Source organism: Meles meles, chromosome 3 (genome assembly GCF_922984935.1).
Source record: "Meles meles chromosome 3, mMelMel3.1 paternal haplotype, whole genome shotgun sequence".
Classification (NCBI taxonomy): domain Eukaryota; kingdom Metazoa; phylum Chordata; class Mammalia; order Carnivora; family Mustelidae; genus Meles; species Meles meles.
In genome coordinates this window covers 18516769-18535889 of record NC_060068.1, presented here as the reverse complement: position 1 = coordinate 18535889, position 19121 = coordinate 18516769, and positions in this window count along the sequence as shown.

Below are 19121 nucleotides of genomic sequence, written 5' to 3'. Positions count from 1 at the left end.
AGGATTTCTGGAAATATCATATAGATGTACACATTTGAGATTTATTTGGCATTACATTGACTTTGAATCATCCCAGAGCTATCAGGACAAAGGCACTGGGGAATGAATACATTAATGAATAATAAATAAATAAACAAAGTGTGTTTGATCCAAATCAGAACCTTTAGAAAGTGTAAAGTTTCAATATTAATATTAGATACATCATAAAATATTTGAGAACGAAATATGAGATCCATAAACGGAAAATTAAAAGTTCATAACTAAACATCTTTATCAAACATAGAAGCATATTTGTAGTTAATATCATTATAACTTCTGATCTTTATCTCTCCTGACATGTATTTCCATACCGTTCTCCAATGTTCCCTGAATATTAAATTCTACTTTATTAAAATATTTAATGTCCATTTGTTTAATTAAAATTCTCAGATAAATCATGTCAGCAGATAGAAACTAAAGAAATGAGTAAGAATTAAAGCCAAGCATATAGAAACTCTGCTCCCTACTTCATAATACTAGGCAGTGATAAAGTAAATATCAGAATGATATTATTAATAAAAACCAGGACTTGTTTGAAACCATACAACTTACTTAATACTTTATTGTAATAGAACTGCATAAAATTCTCACCATGTATTTTTATTTTCTGAAATCCTTTACCTATATTACACACATTTATCATTTCAAAAATATTTTGGGGTAAAAATTAGTGATAACCATAATGTAAAATATTAAGATTTAAATAAGAAATAATATACATGTTCACTAGCCCAATTAAGAACACAAGGTTATTCCAAGGTTATGCTTTTTTAAGAAGGAGGTATATATTGCTATCAAACTCAGATCCTATAACACTATGGCAAGATGACTTCCACACCCATTGTCCTTGTAAACCTGTGATGATTCAAATTTAATATGACCAAAAAAATCTCAAATACTTACACCCATGCTCTTTTTATAGATCATTTAAGAAATATGTTAATTGTGGGGCACCTGGGTGGCTCAGTGGGTTAAAGCCTCTGCCTTTCACTCAGGTCATGATCCCAGGGTCCTGGGATTGAGCCCCGCATTGGGCTCTCTGCTTGGCAGGGAGCCTGCTTCCTCCTCTCTCTCTCTCTCTGCCTGCCTCTCTCCCTACTTGTGATCTCTATCTGTCAAATAAATAAATAAAATCTTTAAAAAAAAAGAAATATATTAATTGTAAAGCTATCTCTGAAATAGTCCCAACTGAGTTATGCACAAATCAGAAGCATAAGAGAATTCAATCTACATAATCATCAAAATGAAATGTATTTCCTTAAATAATATGTTTGAGACTAATCCCATGTTTTCTTTTTTAAATGTAAGTTGAATTAAACTCATGAAGTCACTATAATTTCTTTTGACCTCAGAGGACTCAGCAGACTAAGCAACCATTTGAAGTGTGTGTTTTAGACTGTGAAGAATTCTTTCACCAAGTCATGCCTATGAAACTAAAGAAAAAGATATTCACATAAAATATTCTTTTCTTCTAGATGATGAGACATATCAATTGTCATTAATTTTTTTAATTTTTTATTTATTTCTTATTTTTTATAAACATATAATGTATTTTTATCCCCAGGGGTACAGGTCTGTGGATCGCCAGGTTTGCACACTTCACAGCACTCACCACAGAACATACCCTCCCCAATGTCAATGACCCCACTCCCCCTATCCCAACACCCCCTCCCCCCAGAAACCCTCAGTTTGTTTTGTGAGATTAAGAGTCACTGATGATTTGTCTCCCTCCCAATCCCATTGAGTGCCATTTATTCTTCTCCTATCTCCCTAACCCCCCATGTTGCATCTCCATGTCCTCATATCAGGGAGATCATATGATGGTTGTCTTTCTCTGATTGACTTATTTCACTAAGCATGATACCCTCTAGTTCCATCCACGTAATTGCAAATGGCAAAATTTCATTTCTTTTGATGACTGCATAGTATTCCATTGTGTATATATACCACCTCTTCTTTATCCATTCATCTGTTGATGGACATCTAGGTTCTTTCCATAGTTTAGCTATTATCGACATTGCTGCTATAAACATTCGGGTGCACGTGCCCCTTCGGATCACTACGTTTGTATCTTTAGGGTAAATACCCAGTAGTGCAATTGCTGGGTCATAGGGTAGTTCTATTTTCAATATTTTGAGGAACCTCCATGCTGTTTTCCAGAGTGGTTGCACCAGCTTGCATTCCCACCAACAGTGGAGGAGGGTTCCCCTTTCTCCGCATCCTCGCCAGCATCTGTCATTTCCTGACTTGTTCATTTTAGCCATTCTGACTGGTGTGAGGTGATATCTCATTGTGGTTTTGATTTCTATTTCCCTGATGCCGAGTGATGTGGAGCACTTTTTCATGTGTCTATTGGCCATCTGGATGTCTTCTTTGCAGAAATGTCTGTTCATGTCCTCTGCCCATTTCTTGATTGGATTGTTTGTTCTTTGGGTGTTCAGTTTACTAAGTTCCTTATAGAATTTGGATACTAGTCCTTTATCTGATATGTCGTTTGCAAATATCTTCTCCCATTCTGTCAGTTGTCTTTGGTTTTGTTAACTGTTTCCTTTGCTGTGCAAAAGCTTTTGATCTTGATGAAATCCCAACAGTTCATTTTTGCCCTTGCTTCCCTTGCCTTTGCCGTTGTTCCTAGGAAGATGTTGCTGCGGCTGAGGTCGAAGAGGTTGCTGCCTGCATTCTCCTCAAGGATTTGGATGGATTCCTTTCTCACATTGAGGTCCTTCATCCATTTGGAGTCTATTTTCGTGTGTGGTGTAAGGAAATGGTCCAATTTCATTTTTCTGCATGTGGCTGTCCAATTTTCCCAGCACCATTTATTGAAGAGGCTGTCTTTTTTCCATTGGACATTCTTTCCTGCTTTGTCGAAGATTAGTTGACCCTAGAGTTGAGGGTCGATTTCTGGGCTCTCTATTCTGTTCCATTGATCTATATGTCTGTTTTTGTGCCAGTACCATGCTGTCTTGATGATGACAGCTTTGTAATAGAGCTTGAAGTCCGGAATTGTGATGCCACCAACTTTGGCTTTCTTTTTCAATATTCCTTTGGCTATTTGAGGTCTTTTCTGGTTCCATATAAATTTGAGGATTATTTGTTCCATTTCTTTGGAAAAAATGGATGGTATTTTGATAGGGATTGCCTTAAATGTGCAGATTGCTTTAGGTAGCATGGACATTTTCACAATATTTATTCTTCCAATCCAGGATCATGGAACATTTTTCCATTTCTTTGTGTCTTCCTCAATTTCTTTCATGAGTACTTTATAGTTTTCTGCATATAGATTCTTAGCCTCTTTGGTTAGGTTTATTCCTAGGTATCTTATAGCTGTTAGAACTTGTACAGGAATTCAGTAAAGTGTCAGGATATTAAATCAATGCACAGAAACCAGTTGCATTTCTGTACACCAACAAAAAGACAGAAGAAAGAGAAATTAAGGAGTCAATCCCATTTACAATTGCACCCAGAACTAAAAGTTCATTTCTTAAATTTCAAAATACTTTAAGTAGATTTTGTAGGGTTTCTTTTATGTGTCATGTTAAGAAAAGATGACTCCCCTTTTCAGAAAATAATAAAACAAAAATATCTATATTTTTCTAGTACTTTTATGATTTCAGAGTGAAAATTTTGAAGTTTAACCTATTTGAAGTTAATTTGGGAATTTGGTGTTAATTGTAGAATCTGAATTTTTTTTTATTCCAGATTGACTCACCAATTTTCCTGGTTATGCTTTTCAATAACACACTGTTATCATCATTTTTTTGTGTAGCCTTCCCTTCTTTTGTGTTAAATTCATTTGTGTTATCTTCAGGGCTTTGAATTCTGATCCTCTGTACTGTTTGTTTATTTATTACATGAGAACTATACTCTTCACTTATAACAGCATTTTACAATATATTCTGCTAACTAACAGTAAGTTCATGTTGCTGATTTCTCTCTTATATTACTTGGAATAATCCACAAGCAATAAACAAAGTTCTTGCTCCTTAACAATATGGATATTAAACCAGAAAAATCTAGGGTGAATGTTATTCTATAGAATAAATAACTCAGCTTCTTTAACAGATAATACTATTTTTAAGTGAGGAGGATAATGTATATACTAAAAGAGACTTAAAATGTATTAAATTAACTAGATGCATTTCTTCTGGATTATGATTTGTACATATATGTACACGAATCATTGAACTTTTAGCATTGAGTATTTTATTAAATTAAGAAATTGTCGTTAAATGTTTAAGACTATATTATGGAATAATACACATATTGAAAGAGGCCTACATTTTAAAGAAAGAAGAAAAGAAAGAAAGAGAGAAAGCAAGCAAGCAAACTCATATTGTTAGAGACAGGTATTCAAGGATGTGATGTAGCAGATTTTAAAAATGTGCACTGGGTAGTGGGTTAAGGGTGCATATTAGAACATGATAATTATTCATGGAAACGTGTTATTTGTGTATGTAGCTTCATCATGATATCCCTGCACTTCAAATTCAAATGAATACCCCCAAAAGGACCCTAGAAAAATTATAATTTGAATTAGAATTCCACAACTTTTATGGAGTCCATTGGAATGGAGTTACAATTGTATGTTCTATCCTATACTCTATAATCGTCCTTAACTTGTAGAAACATAATACATTTACTTACCTCCTCCTTCACAAAGTTCCAGGGAAAAATTGACCATATATAAATACTACAAATTTCTTGACGAATTTATGTTCAAGACGTGTAAGTTTTGGTACATTTGTAACCATAAAGTAGAATTTCTAACTCTCTAGGGTCTGTCATTTTTCTATATTAATTGGGTGTCTCCTACACTTTCTAATCATTCTTACGGTTTCCCAGTAAAATCCAACTATATTCTAGATAATTTATATCATACACAATGATTGATTTTGCTTGTTTTGGAAAAGCTAATATTTTTGTTCATTTGTTTTCAGAGATAATTACTACCCCTATGCATGGTCGCTGCTTCTAGGATAATGTTGAGATAAATGCATGTTACCTTTTGGGCTTCTGGGTGGCTTATTCAGTTAGGCGGCTGCCTTTGGCTCACGTCATGATCCCAGGATCCTGGAATTGAGCCTGCACTGGACTCCCTGCTCAGTGGAGGACCTGCTTCTCCCTCTCCTTCTGCCTGTCACTCTGTTTACTTATGCTCTCTATCTCTCTGTCTAATCAATAAATAAAATCTTTTTAAAAATGCATGTTATCTGGTATTTAATGCCCTGATACTATTAAGTGTTTTATTTTTTCGTACAATATAACTATGGCTTTTACTATACTATAGACTCTTTTTGGACTGCAATACAAAAAATGTGTGTGTGTGTGTGTGTGTGTGTGTGTGTGTTGTTTTTAGTTTTCTTTTTTTTAAGATTTTATTTATTTATTTGACAGAGAGAGGTCACAAGTAGACAGAGAGGCAGGCAGAGAGAGAGACAGGGAAGCAGGCTCCCTGCTGAGCAGAGAGCCTGATGCTGGACTCGATCCCAGGACCCTGAGATCATGACCTGAGCCGAAGGCAGCGGCTTAACCCACTGAGCCACCCAGGCGCCCTGCTTTTAGTTTTCTATGGGAATTTGTATTCCTGTTTAACAAAAATTTTATCCCCATTTGTGTGATGTCATAGTTTTTCTCTAATTTAAAAACATTATTGACTCTTCTCTTTCTCTAACATATTTTTTTTAATTTAAATTCAATTAGCCAACATACACTACATTATTAGGTTTTGATATAATATTCAATGATTCATTAGTTGCAAATGACATCCAGGGCTTATCACACCATGTGCCTGCATTAATGCCCATCACAATATTACCCAATCCCCTACCTTCCCCTCTATCTCCAAATCTCGATTTGTTTCCCAGAGTCAAGAGTTTTTCATGGTTTGTCCATTCAGTTTTCCCTCCTTTCCTGTATTGTCTTCAGAACTATACCTTATATTCCACATATGAGTGAAAGTGTATAATAATTTTCTTTCTCTGGTTAACTTATTTCACTTAGTATAATACTCTCATTTCATCCACGTCAATGTCAATGGTAGGAATTCATTCTTTCTGATGACTGAGTAATATATATACACTGTATATATATATACACTGTATATATGACCCACATCTTACCTTATATCTAATTTGCCAGCATAGCTGTTCACTGTATCTTTAGAAAAGGTTCCATACATTCACTTCTTAGCATCTCCCCTGCAGATTCTTAGACTCAGACACCATTGTCCCTTGCCTTGGTACCGAGGCATATATTACTGAGTAATATATATACACTGTATATATATATACACTGTATATATGACCCACATCTTACCTTATATCTAATTTGCCAGCATAGCTGTTCACTGCATCTTTAGAACAGGTTCCATACATTCACTTCTTAGCATCTCCCCTGCAGATTCTTAGACTCAGACACCATTGTCCCTTGCCTTGGTACCGTGAAGAACTTTTAACCATTCTTCTGATTTTCATCTTTTTTTTTTTTCTTCTAAGATATCTCCATGACACATCCAGAAGTATTCTCTAGAAAAATTAGCCAGGTGACACATTTCTCTACTGAAATTTATCCAATAGATTTTAAATAAAACCAAATCGTATAAACTTCCATAAATTGCTTATCTCAGAACTTACCCATAGTATGCCCCTCCCTCACTGGATTTGTACTGCTGTCCTGTTTGTTTTTCCTCATGGTCTCAAGGTCTTTGCACTGCTGTTCCCTCTCTTAAAACTTCTTTTCTGCATAAATGGCCTTCAGTTAGCTCCCTCAGCACATTCAGATATTTTTCAAATATTACTGATAAAAGAACTTCGGTTGACCAAACAACTTAAGAGTGCCATAGCATTCCTTTTTTTTTTTTTTTTAGAAAAAGAGGGAGAGAGCAGCACGAGTGAGCACAGGCAGACAGAGTGTGTCATAACATTCTATCCATTGTCTTGCTGTTTTTAAGTACATAACTGTTGCCATTGTTTGAATTGTATTATCTGTACATTTATATATGCATTCGTGGCACAGTCCCTCATTAGAATGCAGGCTTCTGAACATTAAAATAAGATGTCGTTTACTCTTCTAATGGTAAAACCTAAATTAGGAGCTGACAACATGAATGACATAATTTTCAATGAAAAAAAAATTGAATTAATCCTAAAACTGGTACATCTTTGGAATCTGCAATTATTAAAGTATGTTTAAATATAGCATTCACTTGTCTACTGATAGATTCAATTTTCTGGTATTTTATTTATCATAATGAATTATATTTATGAGTAACATTTGTCCAAATGTATACACTTGTATTCTTTTTATTTTTGTAAACTTTATTTTTAGAGTAGTTTCAGATTCACAACAAAATTGCAAGGAAGATACAAAGATTTTCATATACCTCTTCCCCACACATCCCTGGTCTCACTCATTATAAACATCCCTCACCATGGTGTTACATTTGTTACATTTGATAAGCCCACACTGATTCATCTCAGTTACCAAAAAGCATGGTTAACCTAAGAGTTATGCCTGGTATTATACATTCTATAGGTTTGAACAAATGTATAATGACTTGGATTCATTACTATAGTATAATAGAGGATAGATTCATCATCCCAAAAAACTTCTGTTTTCCACTTTTTAACCCCTATCCCTCCCCAATCCCTGTCTCCATGGTTTTGTCCTTTTGACAAGAAATATTATATAGCTGGAATCATACATTATGTGGCCTTTTCAGTTTGGGTTCTTTCATTTCTTAGTATGTGTTTAAGGTTCTTCCATGTCTTTTTATGTCTTGATAAGTGCTGTTTACTTTTAGTGTAGAACAATATTTCATTTTCTGGATACACAATGGTTTACTTAACCATTCACTTACTGGAGGACTTGAGGGTTGCTACTGAGTTTTATCAATTATGAATAATATCCACATGAGGTTTTTGTGTGAACAATGAATTTTCAATTATTTTGGATAATTGCTAGATTGTGTGGTGAGAGTTTGTTGAGTTTAATGAGAAACTGACAAGCTATTTTTGAAAATGGCTGTAGAATTTTGCTTTCCTACCAGCAGTGAATGAGAGTCACTGTTGCTTCACATCCTGGTCCACATTTGTTGTTGTTAGTGTTCTGGATTTTGGATACTCTGATAGATGTGCAATGTATGTTAATGTATTTTCATGCAACATAATATGTGAAGCATCTTATCACATGCTTATTTTCCATCTATATTTATTTATTTATTTTTATTTAATTTGGGGGGTATAGTGTCTCTTATGGTATTTGGTCCATTTTTTTTTTTAAATCAAGGTGTTTCCTTATTGTTGACTTTAAGAATTCTTTGAGTAGGGGATCCTGGGTGGTTCAGTGGGTTAAAGTCCCTGCCTTTGGCTCAGGTCATGATCCCAGGGTCCTGGGATTGAGCACCACTTCAGATTCTCTGCTCAGCAGGGAGTCTGCTTCCCTTCCTCTTTCATTCTGCCTGCCTTCCTGCCTACTTGTGATCTCTGTCAGTCAAATAAATAAATAAAATCTTAAAAAAAATTATTTGAATATTTTGGATAACAGATGTGGTTTTGTTAGTAAGATCTCAAAATGTGCTTCTTACATCCTTACGCTCTAGACATAGTCTTTCACATGGCAAAAGTTTTCAATTCTAATGAAATTCACCTACCTCATTATGGAGAAATGAAGAATTAATTCTTATGTACAAGCAGTTCTTCCAGCAGCTTTATTGAAAAGACTACATTTCTCCATTTGTTTTGTTTTTGCTTATTTGTCGAAGATCAAGTTATTATATTAGTGTGTGTCTATCTCTGGGTTCTATTCTTTTCTGATGATCTACATGTCTACTATTTTGCCAACATCACACTGCCTTGATTACTGCAGCTTTATCACAATTCTTGCTATTCTGTTTTATCGGACCAACTTTGTTCTTCCCTTTAATATATTGTTGGTTATTCTGGGTCTTTTACTTACCCATGCAAATTCTAGAATAAATATACATTTTATTATATTCCATAATATTTTCCTAATTTTCATTTTTTGGACATTCTTACAAGGTTCCTGCTTTAGGAAATTAGTTCAATTCCTTTGAACACTTTATTATCAGGCATATGCATATTCACTTTTAATTTCCTTAGTTCTGTACTGAGAGGTCTCTATAAAAGACAATCTCTCCCTGTTCCTCCAATTTAAATACACCAACATTTTTCTACATGTTGTACTTTTGGGTTATTAGAGTTTTTGTGTTTTTTTGTTGTTGTTGTTGTTGTTTAATTTTTGATTTTGCTTTACTTTTTCCTCTCATAGAGTGGCATTATCTGTGTTTGTGTCTGTTTCTGCCTCTCTGTACTCAAATGAATATACATTAAAAACTGACTTCTATATCTGACAAATAGCTGATCCCATATAATATGTATTGAAAAACTGAACAGAATTTGCATAGATTAAATTATTAGTTAAGAAATATTAACTCACTCTCAAACACACACCTCTTCCAAATATATGGGATAAGTATGTTTTCTTGATTACTCACACAAGCAATAGCTGTGTGACTTAGCTGATAAAATGTGGATACTTATATCATACTTAAAGGGTCTGTCTAACAAAAAGATCTAACAATTTTAAATAACTATGCCCTAACATGGGAGCAGGCAACTATATAAATCAATTAATAACAAAACCAAAGAAACACATGCAGAATAAAACAATAATGGTAGGGGACTTGGACATATCCCTCACTGAAATGGACAGATCATCTAAGCAAAAGATCAACAAGGAAAGAAAGGGTTTAAATGACACATTGGACCAGATGGACAGAACAGATATATTCAGAACATTCCATCCCAAAACAATAGAATGCACAGCATTCGCTAGTGCACATGGAACATTCCCCAGAATATATCAAATCCTAGGTCATAAATCAGGTTTCAAATGGTACCAAAATATAGGGATCATTCCCTGCAATTTTTCAGACAACAATGCTTTGAAACTAGAGCTCAAGCACAAGAGGAAAGTTGGAAAGAACTCAAATACATAGAAGCTAAAGAACAGTCTACTAAGGAATGAGTGTGTCAACCAGGAAATTAATGAAGAAATAAGGAAAATCCATTGAAACAAGTGAAAATGAAAACACAACTATCCCAAACCTTTGGGACACAGCCAAGGCCATCCTAAGAGGAAAGTATATGGCACTACAAGATTTTCTCAAGAAACAGGAAAGTTCTCAAATACACAATCTAAACCTACACCTGGAGGAGTAGGAAAAAGAACAACAAATGTAGCCTGAGCCCAGTGGGAGAAGAGAAATAATAAAGATCAGAGCAGAAATCAATGAAATAAAAACCAAAAGAACAGATCAGGGCAACTAGGAGCTTGTTCTTTGGAAGAATTAATAAGATTGATAAACACCTGGCCAGACTTATCAAAAAGAAAAGAGAAATGACCTAAAATAATAAAATCATGAATGAAAGAGGAGAGATCACATCAAACATCCAAAGAAATGCAAATAATTAGAAGGACATATTATGAGTAAATTACGCCAGCAAATTTGACATTCTGGAAGAAATGGATACATTCATAGTGAATGTATATAAATATATATGTATATAAATGTATAGTGAATGTATATAGTGAATGTACATAAATATATATATTTATATGTATATATATAATATATAAAAATATATTAAATTTATAAAAATATATAAAAATAAATGTATATATAAATGTATATAGTGAATGTATATAAATATAAGCTATCACAACTGAACCAGGAAGAAATAGAAAACCTGAACAGACCCATAACTACTAAGGAGATTGAAACAGTCACCAAAATATCCCAACAAACAAGAGCCCAGATCCAGACAGTTTCAGAGGGGAATTCTACCAAACATTGAAAGAATAAGGGGGAGTCAAGATGGCGGGGATGTAGGAGGAGGCGCCGTTTCAACCTGTACCCTAAAGTGAGCTGATTACCTACCAAAGAACTCCGACCACCCATGAAATCAGCCTGAGATCAGAATTATACACGTCTGGATCTCTACAGGAGAAGAAGACGCCAGTGGCAGGTAAAGCAGAGTGGGGACATCAGACTGATATCGGAAGATAAACAAAAGGGGGAGGGAGCCACCAGAGGTGACCGATTGGAAAGTAATACCCCAATACGTGAGTGCCCTGCATCTGGGGACCGTCATTAACTTGGAGTCTGGTTGAAAGCACTCAAAAAACAAGAAGAGCAAAGGATCCCAGGGGGAAATAGTGGGAATCGGGGGCGGTTAGGGACAGGGACCTAAGTCCCCCCGACCCAGGACAGCCTCCCCTGGCACTGAGCCAGAGAGAGTGCGGCGGAGAAATTGGGTCACGGTCCCTGAGCTGCCACCGCACCTGAGCTGCCAGCACGCCTGAGAACAAGTGGGTTCCAGCTCCTGTGAGGGGCTGGGAGCCTGGCCAGATGGTAATCCTGAAAGGCTCGCCTCCCACACACTCCCCTGGGAGAGGTGCTCATAGGTGCTAGTCTGGAGCTCTGACATCCGGAAATACCAGACATTCCCAGCCCGGGACAGTGGGAAAATCTCAGTGTGCGATCTCTGCTTGGAATCTCTCTGGCGGTCTGAAGCTGCCCAGACAGCCGCCACTGCCCTGGTATTGGGTACAACGAGGAGCTCCTGCATCCCCAGGGAACATGACTCAGAACCGACTCTGCAAGCAGCTCTGCAGAGCATTCTGAGGCTTCTCTCTTAGAGGAAGGTCGGGGTGCAGTTTGTTCCACGTGGCAGGCCCTCCCCCAGAAAACCAAGCAGGAAAGAAGAAAAAAAAAAAAAAGAAAGAAAGAAAACTACAAGAGAACAACCACCACTACTTCATAAATACAACTTTTATTTTTATCTCTTTACCAATATTCTGGTTCTTTTTTTTAATACATACAGATAATTTTTAACTTATTTGCCATCACACTGAGATGTCCAGTACATCAAATTCCTTAATAACCTTCTAACCTGAACTTTTTGATACATACACCCGTGTTTTTCTTTTTCTTTTCTATTTATTAATTTTTTTAAAATTTTAACTTAGCTTAGTCTAGTTTATTCTTTTTAAATTTTTATTTTCTAATATACATATAGAGTTAAACTTCAAGGTAATCCCCTTTCCCCAATCAATGCTACACCTATAGGCAAACCAGTTTCTAATCCCCCTGTAACTTAGGAAAGTTGAGTCCCTTAAAAAAAAATCAACATACATCCAGGAAGAATCAAAAAAACTTCCTCGCCCACACTGAGAATTTATAACCACTCTCCCAATTTTTCCTTCTGCCAGTGTTTCTGTGAATTTGTGTTTGTCCTGATAATATATAAATCTTATACTTGGGGTTCTTTCTGATGAGGTTCTTCCCTTTTTTTGCATATATATCTTGTCATATACTTTTATCAGGCTCTTTGTTTGTCTGTTTTTGTTTAGATATTTCATGAATCTTACCTTGGGGCCCATTTGGGCTGAGCCTTCTCTTTTATCTTCTATTTTTTCCCTGTCTCCCTCTCTCTCTCTCTCTTTTTTTTTTCCTTTTTTCATTTCCTTTTTTTTTTTCTTTCTTCTACTCTATTTCTTTTTCTTTTCTGTTTTTCTCTCATTTGGATGGGGAATCCTGATTGCACAGAAGCATTCCAGGGTGCATCTTGACTGCACCACAATCGATAAATCCAGCTGCATCTGTTCAGTAAACTCTTAGCAAAATGAATAGGAGGAGGAATACCCAACAGAAGAAAAATACAGAGGATGGACCTTCTCCAACAGAGCTAATGGCTACCAACATAGACAATAAGTCAGAAAGGGAATTCAGACTAACAATTCTCCAGGCAAAAGCTAGGTTGGAGAAAGCCATGGATGACCAAACAGAATTGATTAGGGCAGAACTGAAAGTCACCAGGGATGATGTTCAAAATACTCTCAATGAGTTCCAATCTAATCTAAATTCTCTAAAAGCTAGGGTAACTGAGACAGAAGATAGAATTAGTGATCTGGAGGACAAACAGAGAGAAAGGGTCAGGAGGAAGCCTGGAACAAACAGCTCAGAAGCCACGAAAACAGAATCAGGGAAATAAATGATGCCATGAAACGTTCCAACATCAGAATTATTGGAGTCCCTGAAGGGGAGGTTAAAGAAAGAATTCTAGAAGATATAGTGGAAGAAGATGTCTATGAAAATTCCCAGTCTCACGAATGGAAACAACGTTCATGAACTATTGGCAGAGAGATTTCCCCCCAAGATTTTAGATTCTTAAAGGTTCTCACAACACCTTATATTTAAAATGAGGAATTATGTTTCAAGACAGACCCTCTTAAAAGCAGCTAGGACAAAGAAGCTCCTTACATACATAGGAAAGCCCATTAGAATAATATCAGACCTCTCCACAGAGACCTGGCAAGCCAAGAAGGACTGGCAAAATATATTCAGAGTACTAAATGAGAAGAACATGCAGCCAATAATACTCTATCCAGCAAGACTGACATTTAAAATGAATGGAGAGATAAAGAGTTTCCAAGAAAGCCAAGGCTTAAAAAATTATGCAACCACCAAGCTGACACTGCAGGAAATATTAAGGGAGGTTATTTTAAAGAGAAAAAATCCTAAGTATATCATTGAACAGAAAAATAGAAACAATCTACAGACAGAAAGACTTCAAAGGTAACACGATGTCAATAAAAACCTATATCTCAATAATCACTCTCAATGTGAATGGCCTAAATGCGCCCATAAAATGACACAGGGTTGCAGATTAGATAAAACGACAGGACTCATCCATATGTTGTCAACAAGAGACCCATTTTGAACATAAGGATACACCCAGACTGAAAGTGAAGGGATGGAGAAGCACCTTTCATGCCAATGGGCCTCAAAAGAAGGCTGGGTTAGCGATTCTCAAATCAGATAAATTAGATTTTAAACTAAAGACTGTACTCAGAGATACAGAAGGACACTACATCATTCTTAAAGGGACCAAGATGATCTAACAATTATAAATATCTACGCCCCCAATATGGGAGCACCCAATTACATAAGAAAACTATTAATCAAGATAGTCATATTGATATGAATACATTGATAGCAGGAGATCGTAATACGCCTCTATCAGAAATAGACAGATCATTGAAGCAGAAAATCAATAAAGAAATAAGAGCATTGAATGAATCTTTGGACCAGATGGACCTCATAGACATATACAGAACATTCCACCCTAAAACAACAGAATACTCATTCTTCCCAAGTGCACATGGAACCTTCTCCAGAATAGACCACATACTGGGTCACAAAGCAGGACTCAACCAATACCAAAAGACTGACATTATTCCCTGCATATTCTCAGATAACAATGCTTTGAAACTGGAACTCAATCACAAGGGAAAGTTCAGAAGGAACTCAAACACATGGAAGCTAAAGACCACCTTGCTTAAGAATGCTTGGATCAACCAGGAGATCAAAGAAGAACTTAAAAAATTCATGGAAATCAATGAGAATTAAGACACTTCATTGACAACCTGAATATACCAATGGCTAGTAACAAGATTGAAGCAATGATCAAAAAACTCCCCAAAAAACAAGAGCCCAGGCCATGACAGATTCCCTGGTGAATTCTACCAAACTTTCAAAGAAGAAATAACACCAATTCTCCTGAAGCTGTTCCAAAAAATTGAAGCAGAAGGGAAACTTCCAGACTCTTTTTATGAAGCCAGCATTACCCTGATCCCCAAACCAGGCAAAGACCCTACCAAAAAGGAGAATTTCAGACCTATATCACTGATGAATGTGGATGCTAAGATTCTCAACAAGATCCAAGCAAACAGGATCCAGCAGCACATTAAAAAGATTATCCACCATGACCAGGTGGGATTCATCCCTGTGTTACAAGGTTGGTTCAACATTCGCAAATCAATCAGTGTGATAGAACAAATCAATAAGAGAGGAGAGAAGAACCACATGGTCCTCTCAATTGATGCAGAAATAGCATTTGACAAAATCCAGCATCCGATCCTGATTAAAACGCTTCAAAGTATAGGGATAGAGGGAACATTCATGAACTTCATATAATCTATCTATGAAAGACCCACAGCAAATATCATCCTCAATGGGAAAAAGCTTGCAGCCTTCCCGTGGAGATCAGGAACACGACAAGGGTGCCCACTCTCACCACTCTTGTTCAACATAGTATTAGAATTCCTAGCAATGGCAATCAGACAACAAAGAGAAATAAAAGGTATGCAAATTGGCAAGGAAGAATCAAACTCTCTCTTTTCACTGATGACATCATTCTTTATATGGAAAACCCCAAAGACTCCACCCCCAAACTACTAGAACTCATACAGCAATTCAGTAACGTGGCAGGATACAATGTCAATGTACAGAAATCAGTGGCTTTCTTATACACTAACAATGAAAATACAGAAAGGGAAATTAGAGAATCAATTCCATTTACTATAGCACCAAGAATCATAAGATACCTGGGAATAAACCTAACCAAAGAGGTAAAGGATCTGTACTTGAGGAACTAGAGAACACTCATGAAAGAAATTAAAGAGGACACAAAAAATGGAAGACCATTCCATGCTCTTGGATTGGAAGAATAAACATTGTTAAAAAGTCTATAGTGCCTAGAGCAATCTTTACTTTTAATGCCATTCTGATCAAAATTCCACCGGTATTTTTCAAAGAGCTGGAGCAAAGAATCCTAAAATTTGTACAGAATCAGAAAAGACCCCAGGGGCGCCTGGGTGGCTCAATGGGTTAAAGCCTCTGCCTTCGGCTCAGGTCATGATCCCAGGGTCCTGGGATCGAGCCCCGCATCGGGCTCTCTGCTTGGCAGGGAGCCTGCTTCCTCCTCTCTCTCTCTCTCTGCCTGCCTCTCTCCCTACTTGTGATCTCTATCTGTCAAAGAAATAAATAAAATCTTTAAAAAAAAAAAAAGAAAAGACCCCAAATTTCTAAGGAAATGTTGAAAAACAAAACAAAACTGGCGGCATCACGTTACCCGATTTCAAGCTTTCCTACAGAGCTGTGATCACCAAGACAGCATGGTACTGGCATAAAAACAGACACACTGAGCAGTGGAACAGAGTGGAGAGCCCAGATATGGACTCTCAACTCTATGGTGAAATAATCTTCGACAAAACAGGAAAAAATATTCAATGGAAAAAAGACAGTCTCTTCAATAAATTGTGCTGGGAAAACTGGACAGCAATATGGAGAAGAATGAAACTTGACCATTCTCTTACACTGTACACAAGATAAACTTGAAATGGATAAAAGACCTCATTGTGAGACAGGAATCCATCAGAATCCTAGAGGAGAACATAGGAAGTAACCTCTTCGGTATCAGCCACAGCAAATTCTTTCAAGATATGTCTCCAAAGGCCAAGGAAACAAAAGCAAAAATGAACTTCTGGGAATTCATCAAAATCAAAATCTTCAGCACAGCAAAGGAAACAGTCAACAAAACAAAAAGGCAACCCACGGAATGGGAGAAGATATTTGCAAATGACAGTACAGACAAAAGTTGATATCCAGGATCTATAAAGAACTCCTCAAACTCAACACACACACAACAGATAATCATATCAAAAAATGGGCAGAAGATATGAACAGACACTCCAAAGAAGACATACAAATGGCTATCAGACACATGAAAAAATGTTCATCATCACTAGCCATCAGGGAGATTCAAATTAAAACTACATTGAGATACCACCTGACACCAGTTAGAATGCCCAAAATTAGCAAGACAAGAAACCACGTGTTATGGACAGGATGTGGAGAAAGGGGAACCCTCTTACACTGTTGGTGGGAATGCAATTTGGTGCAGCCACTTTGGAGAACAGTGTGGAGATTCCTCAAGAAATTAAGAATAGAGCTTCCCTATGACCCTGCAATTGCACTGCTGGGTATTTACCCCAAGGATACAGATGTAGTGAAAAGAACAGTCATCTGTACCCCAATGTTTATAGCAGCAATGGCCACGGTCGCCCAACTGTGGAAAGAACCAAGATGCCCTTCAACGGATGAATGGATAAGGAAGATGTGGTACATACCCATAATGGAATATTATGCCTCCATCAGAAAGGATGAATACCCAACTTTTGTAGAACATGGACGGGAATGGAAGAGATTATGCTGAGCGAAATAAGTCAAGCAGAGAGAGTCAAATATCATTTGGTCTCACTTATTTGTGGAGCATAACAAAGATCACGGAGGACATGGGGAGTTGGAGAGAAGAGGGAGTTGAGGGAAACTGGAAGGGGAGATGAACCATGAGAGACTATGGACTCTGAAAAACAACCAGAGGGTTTTGAAGGGGCGGGGGGGGTGGGAGGTTGAGGAACCAGGTGGTGGGTAATAGGGAGGGCACGTACTTCATGGAGCACTGGGTGTGGTGCAAAAACAATGAACACTGTTATGCTGAAAATAAACAAATAAAAAAATGCTCTAAAAACAAAACAGAAAAAAGAATAATTAATACTCATTCTCTTGAAACTAATCCAAAAAACAGAAATGGAAGGAAAACTTTCAAATTCACTTCATGAGGTCAGCATTACCTTAATCTTAAAACCAAGCAAAGACCCATCTAAAAGGAGAATTACAGACCAATGTCCCTGATGAACATGGACATAAAAATTCTCACCAAAATACTAACCAATAGGATCCAACAGTACACTAAAATTATTATTTACCATGACCAAGTGCGATTTATTTCTGGGCTGCAAGGTTGGTTCAACATCAGCAAATCAATAAATGTGATACAACACAGTAATAAAAGAAAGATTAAGAACCATATGAAACTCTCAATAGATGCTGAAAGAGCATTTCACAAAAAAAAAACCAGAATCCTTTCTTGATAAAAACTCTTCAAAGCATAGGGATAGAGGGTTCATACCTCAATATATTCAAGGCCATGTATGAAAAACCCACAACAAATATCATTCTCAATTTGGAAAAACTGAGAGCTTTTCCCCTAAGGACAGAACCATAGAAGAGCTGTCCACTGTCGCCATTGCCATTCAACATAGTACTGATGTCCTATCCTCAACAATCAGATCACCAAAACAAATACAAGGCATCTTAATTAGCAAATAAGAAGTAAAACTCTCACTCGTTGTAGACGATATGACACTTTATGTGGAAAACCCAAAGGACTCCACTCCAAAACTGCTAGACCTCGTATAGAAATTCAGTGAAATATCAAGATATAAAGCCAATGCATGGAAATCAGTTGTATTTCTATACAACAAGACAGAAGAAATAGAAATTAAAGAGTTGAACCCATTTACAATTATTCCCCAAACCATAAGATACAGAGGAATAAATCTAACCAAAGAGGCAAAGAATTTGCACTCAGAAAACTATAGAGCATTCATGAAAGAAATTGAGGAAGACACAAAGAAATGAGAAAAAAAAAATGTTCCATGCTCACGGATTGGAAGAACAAATATTGTGAAAATGTCTATGCTATTTAGAGAAATCAGCAGTTTAATGAAATCCATATCAGAATACCACTACTTTTTTTCAAAGAAGTGGATCAAATAATCTTAAAATTTATATGGAACAAGAAAAGACCCTGAATAGCAAGAGGAATGTTGAAAAAGAAAGCCAAAGTTGATGGCATCACAATTCCGACTTCAAGCTCTATTACAAAGCTGTAACCATCAAGACAGTATGGTACTGCCTTCCTTCACCTCCACAACCACTGGGTCAGAGCACTTTTGCGTGGGCCTGGACTCTACACAGCAGTCCCGGCAGGGCAGTTACCAGAAGCAGCCTCCCTGGACCAAAATCGCTCCCAATTTTAGTGTCATGGGGGGTGCAGAGACAAGTGGAGGGCTCAGCTGACCACTGGGAGGGTGGCTGGCAATGCACACCGCCTGTGGGAAGTTGCACTGTTCAGCAGAGTTTTGCAGAGGGGGAGTCTGTGTTCTGGTCTACCCAGAGGGGAAAAGCCTGAGACTTCTCTCTCAGGCGAAGTTCTGGGTGCAGACAGATATTTTCTTTGCTCTGACCCTCTAAAAGCCACAAAAAGCCTCCAAAGAACAAAAACCTACAGAGAATAAAACCCTGAAAAACC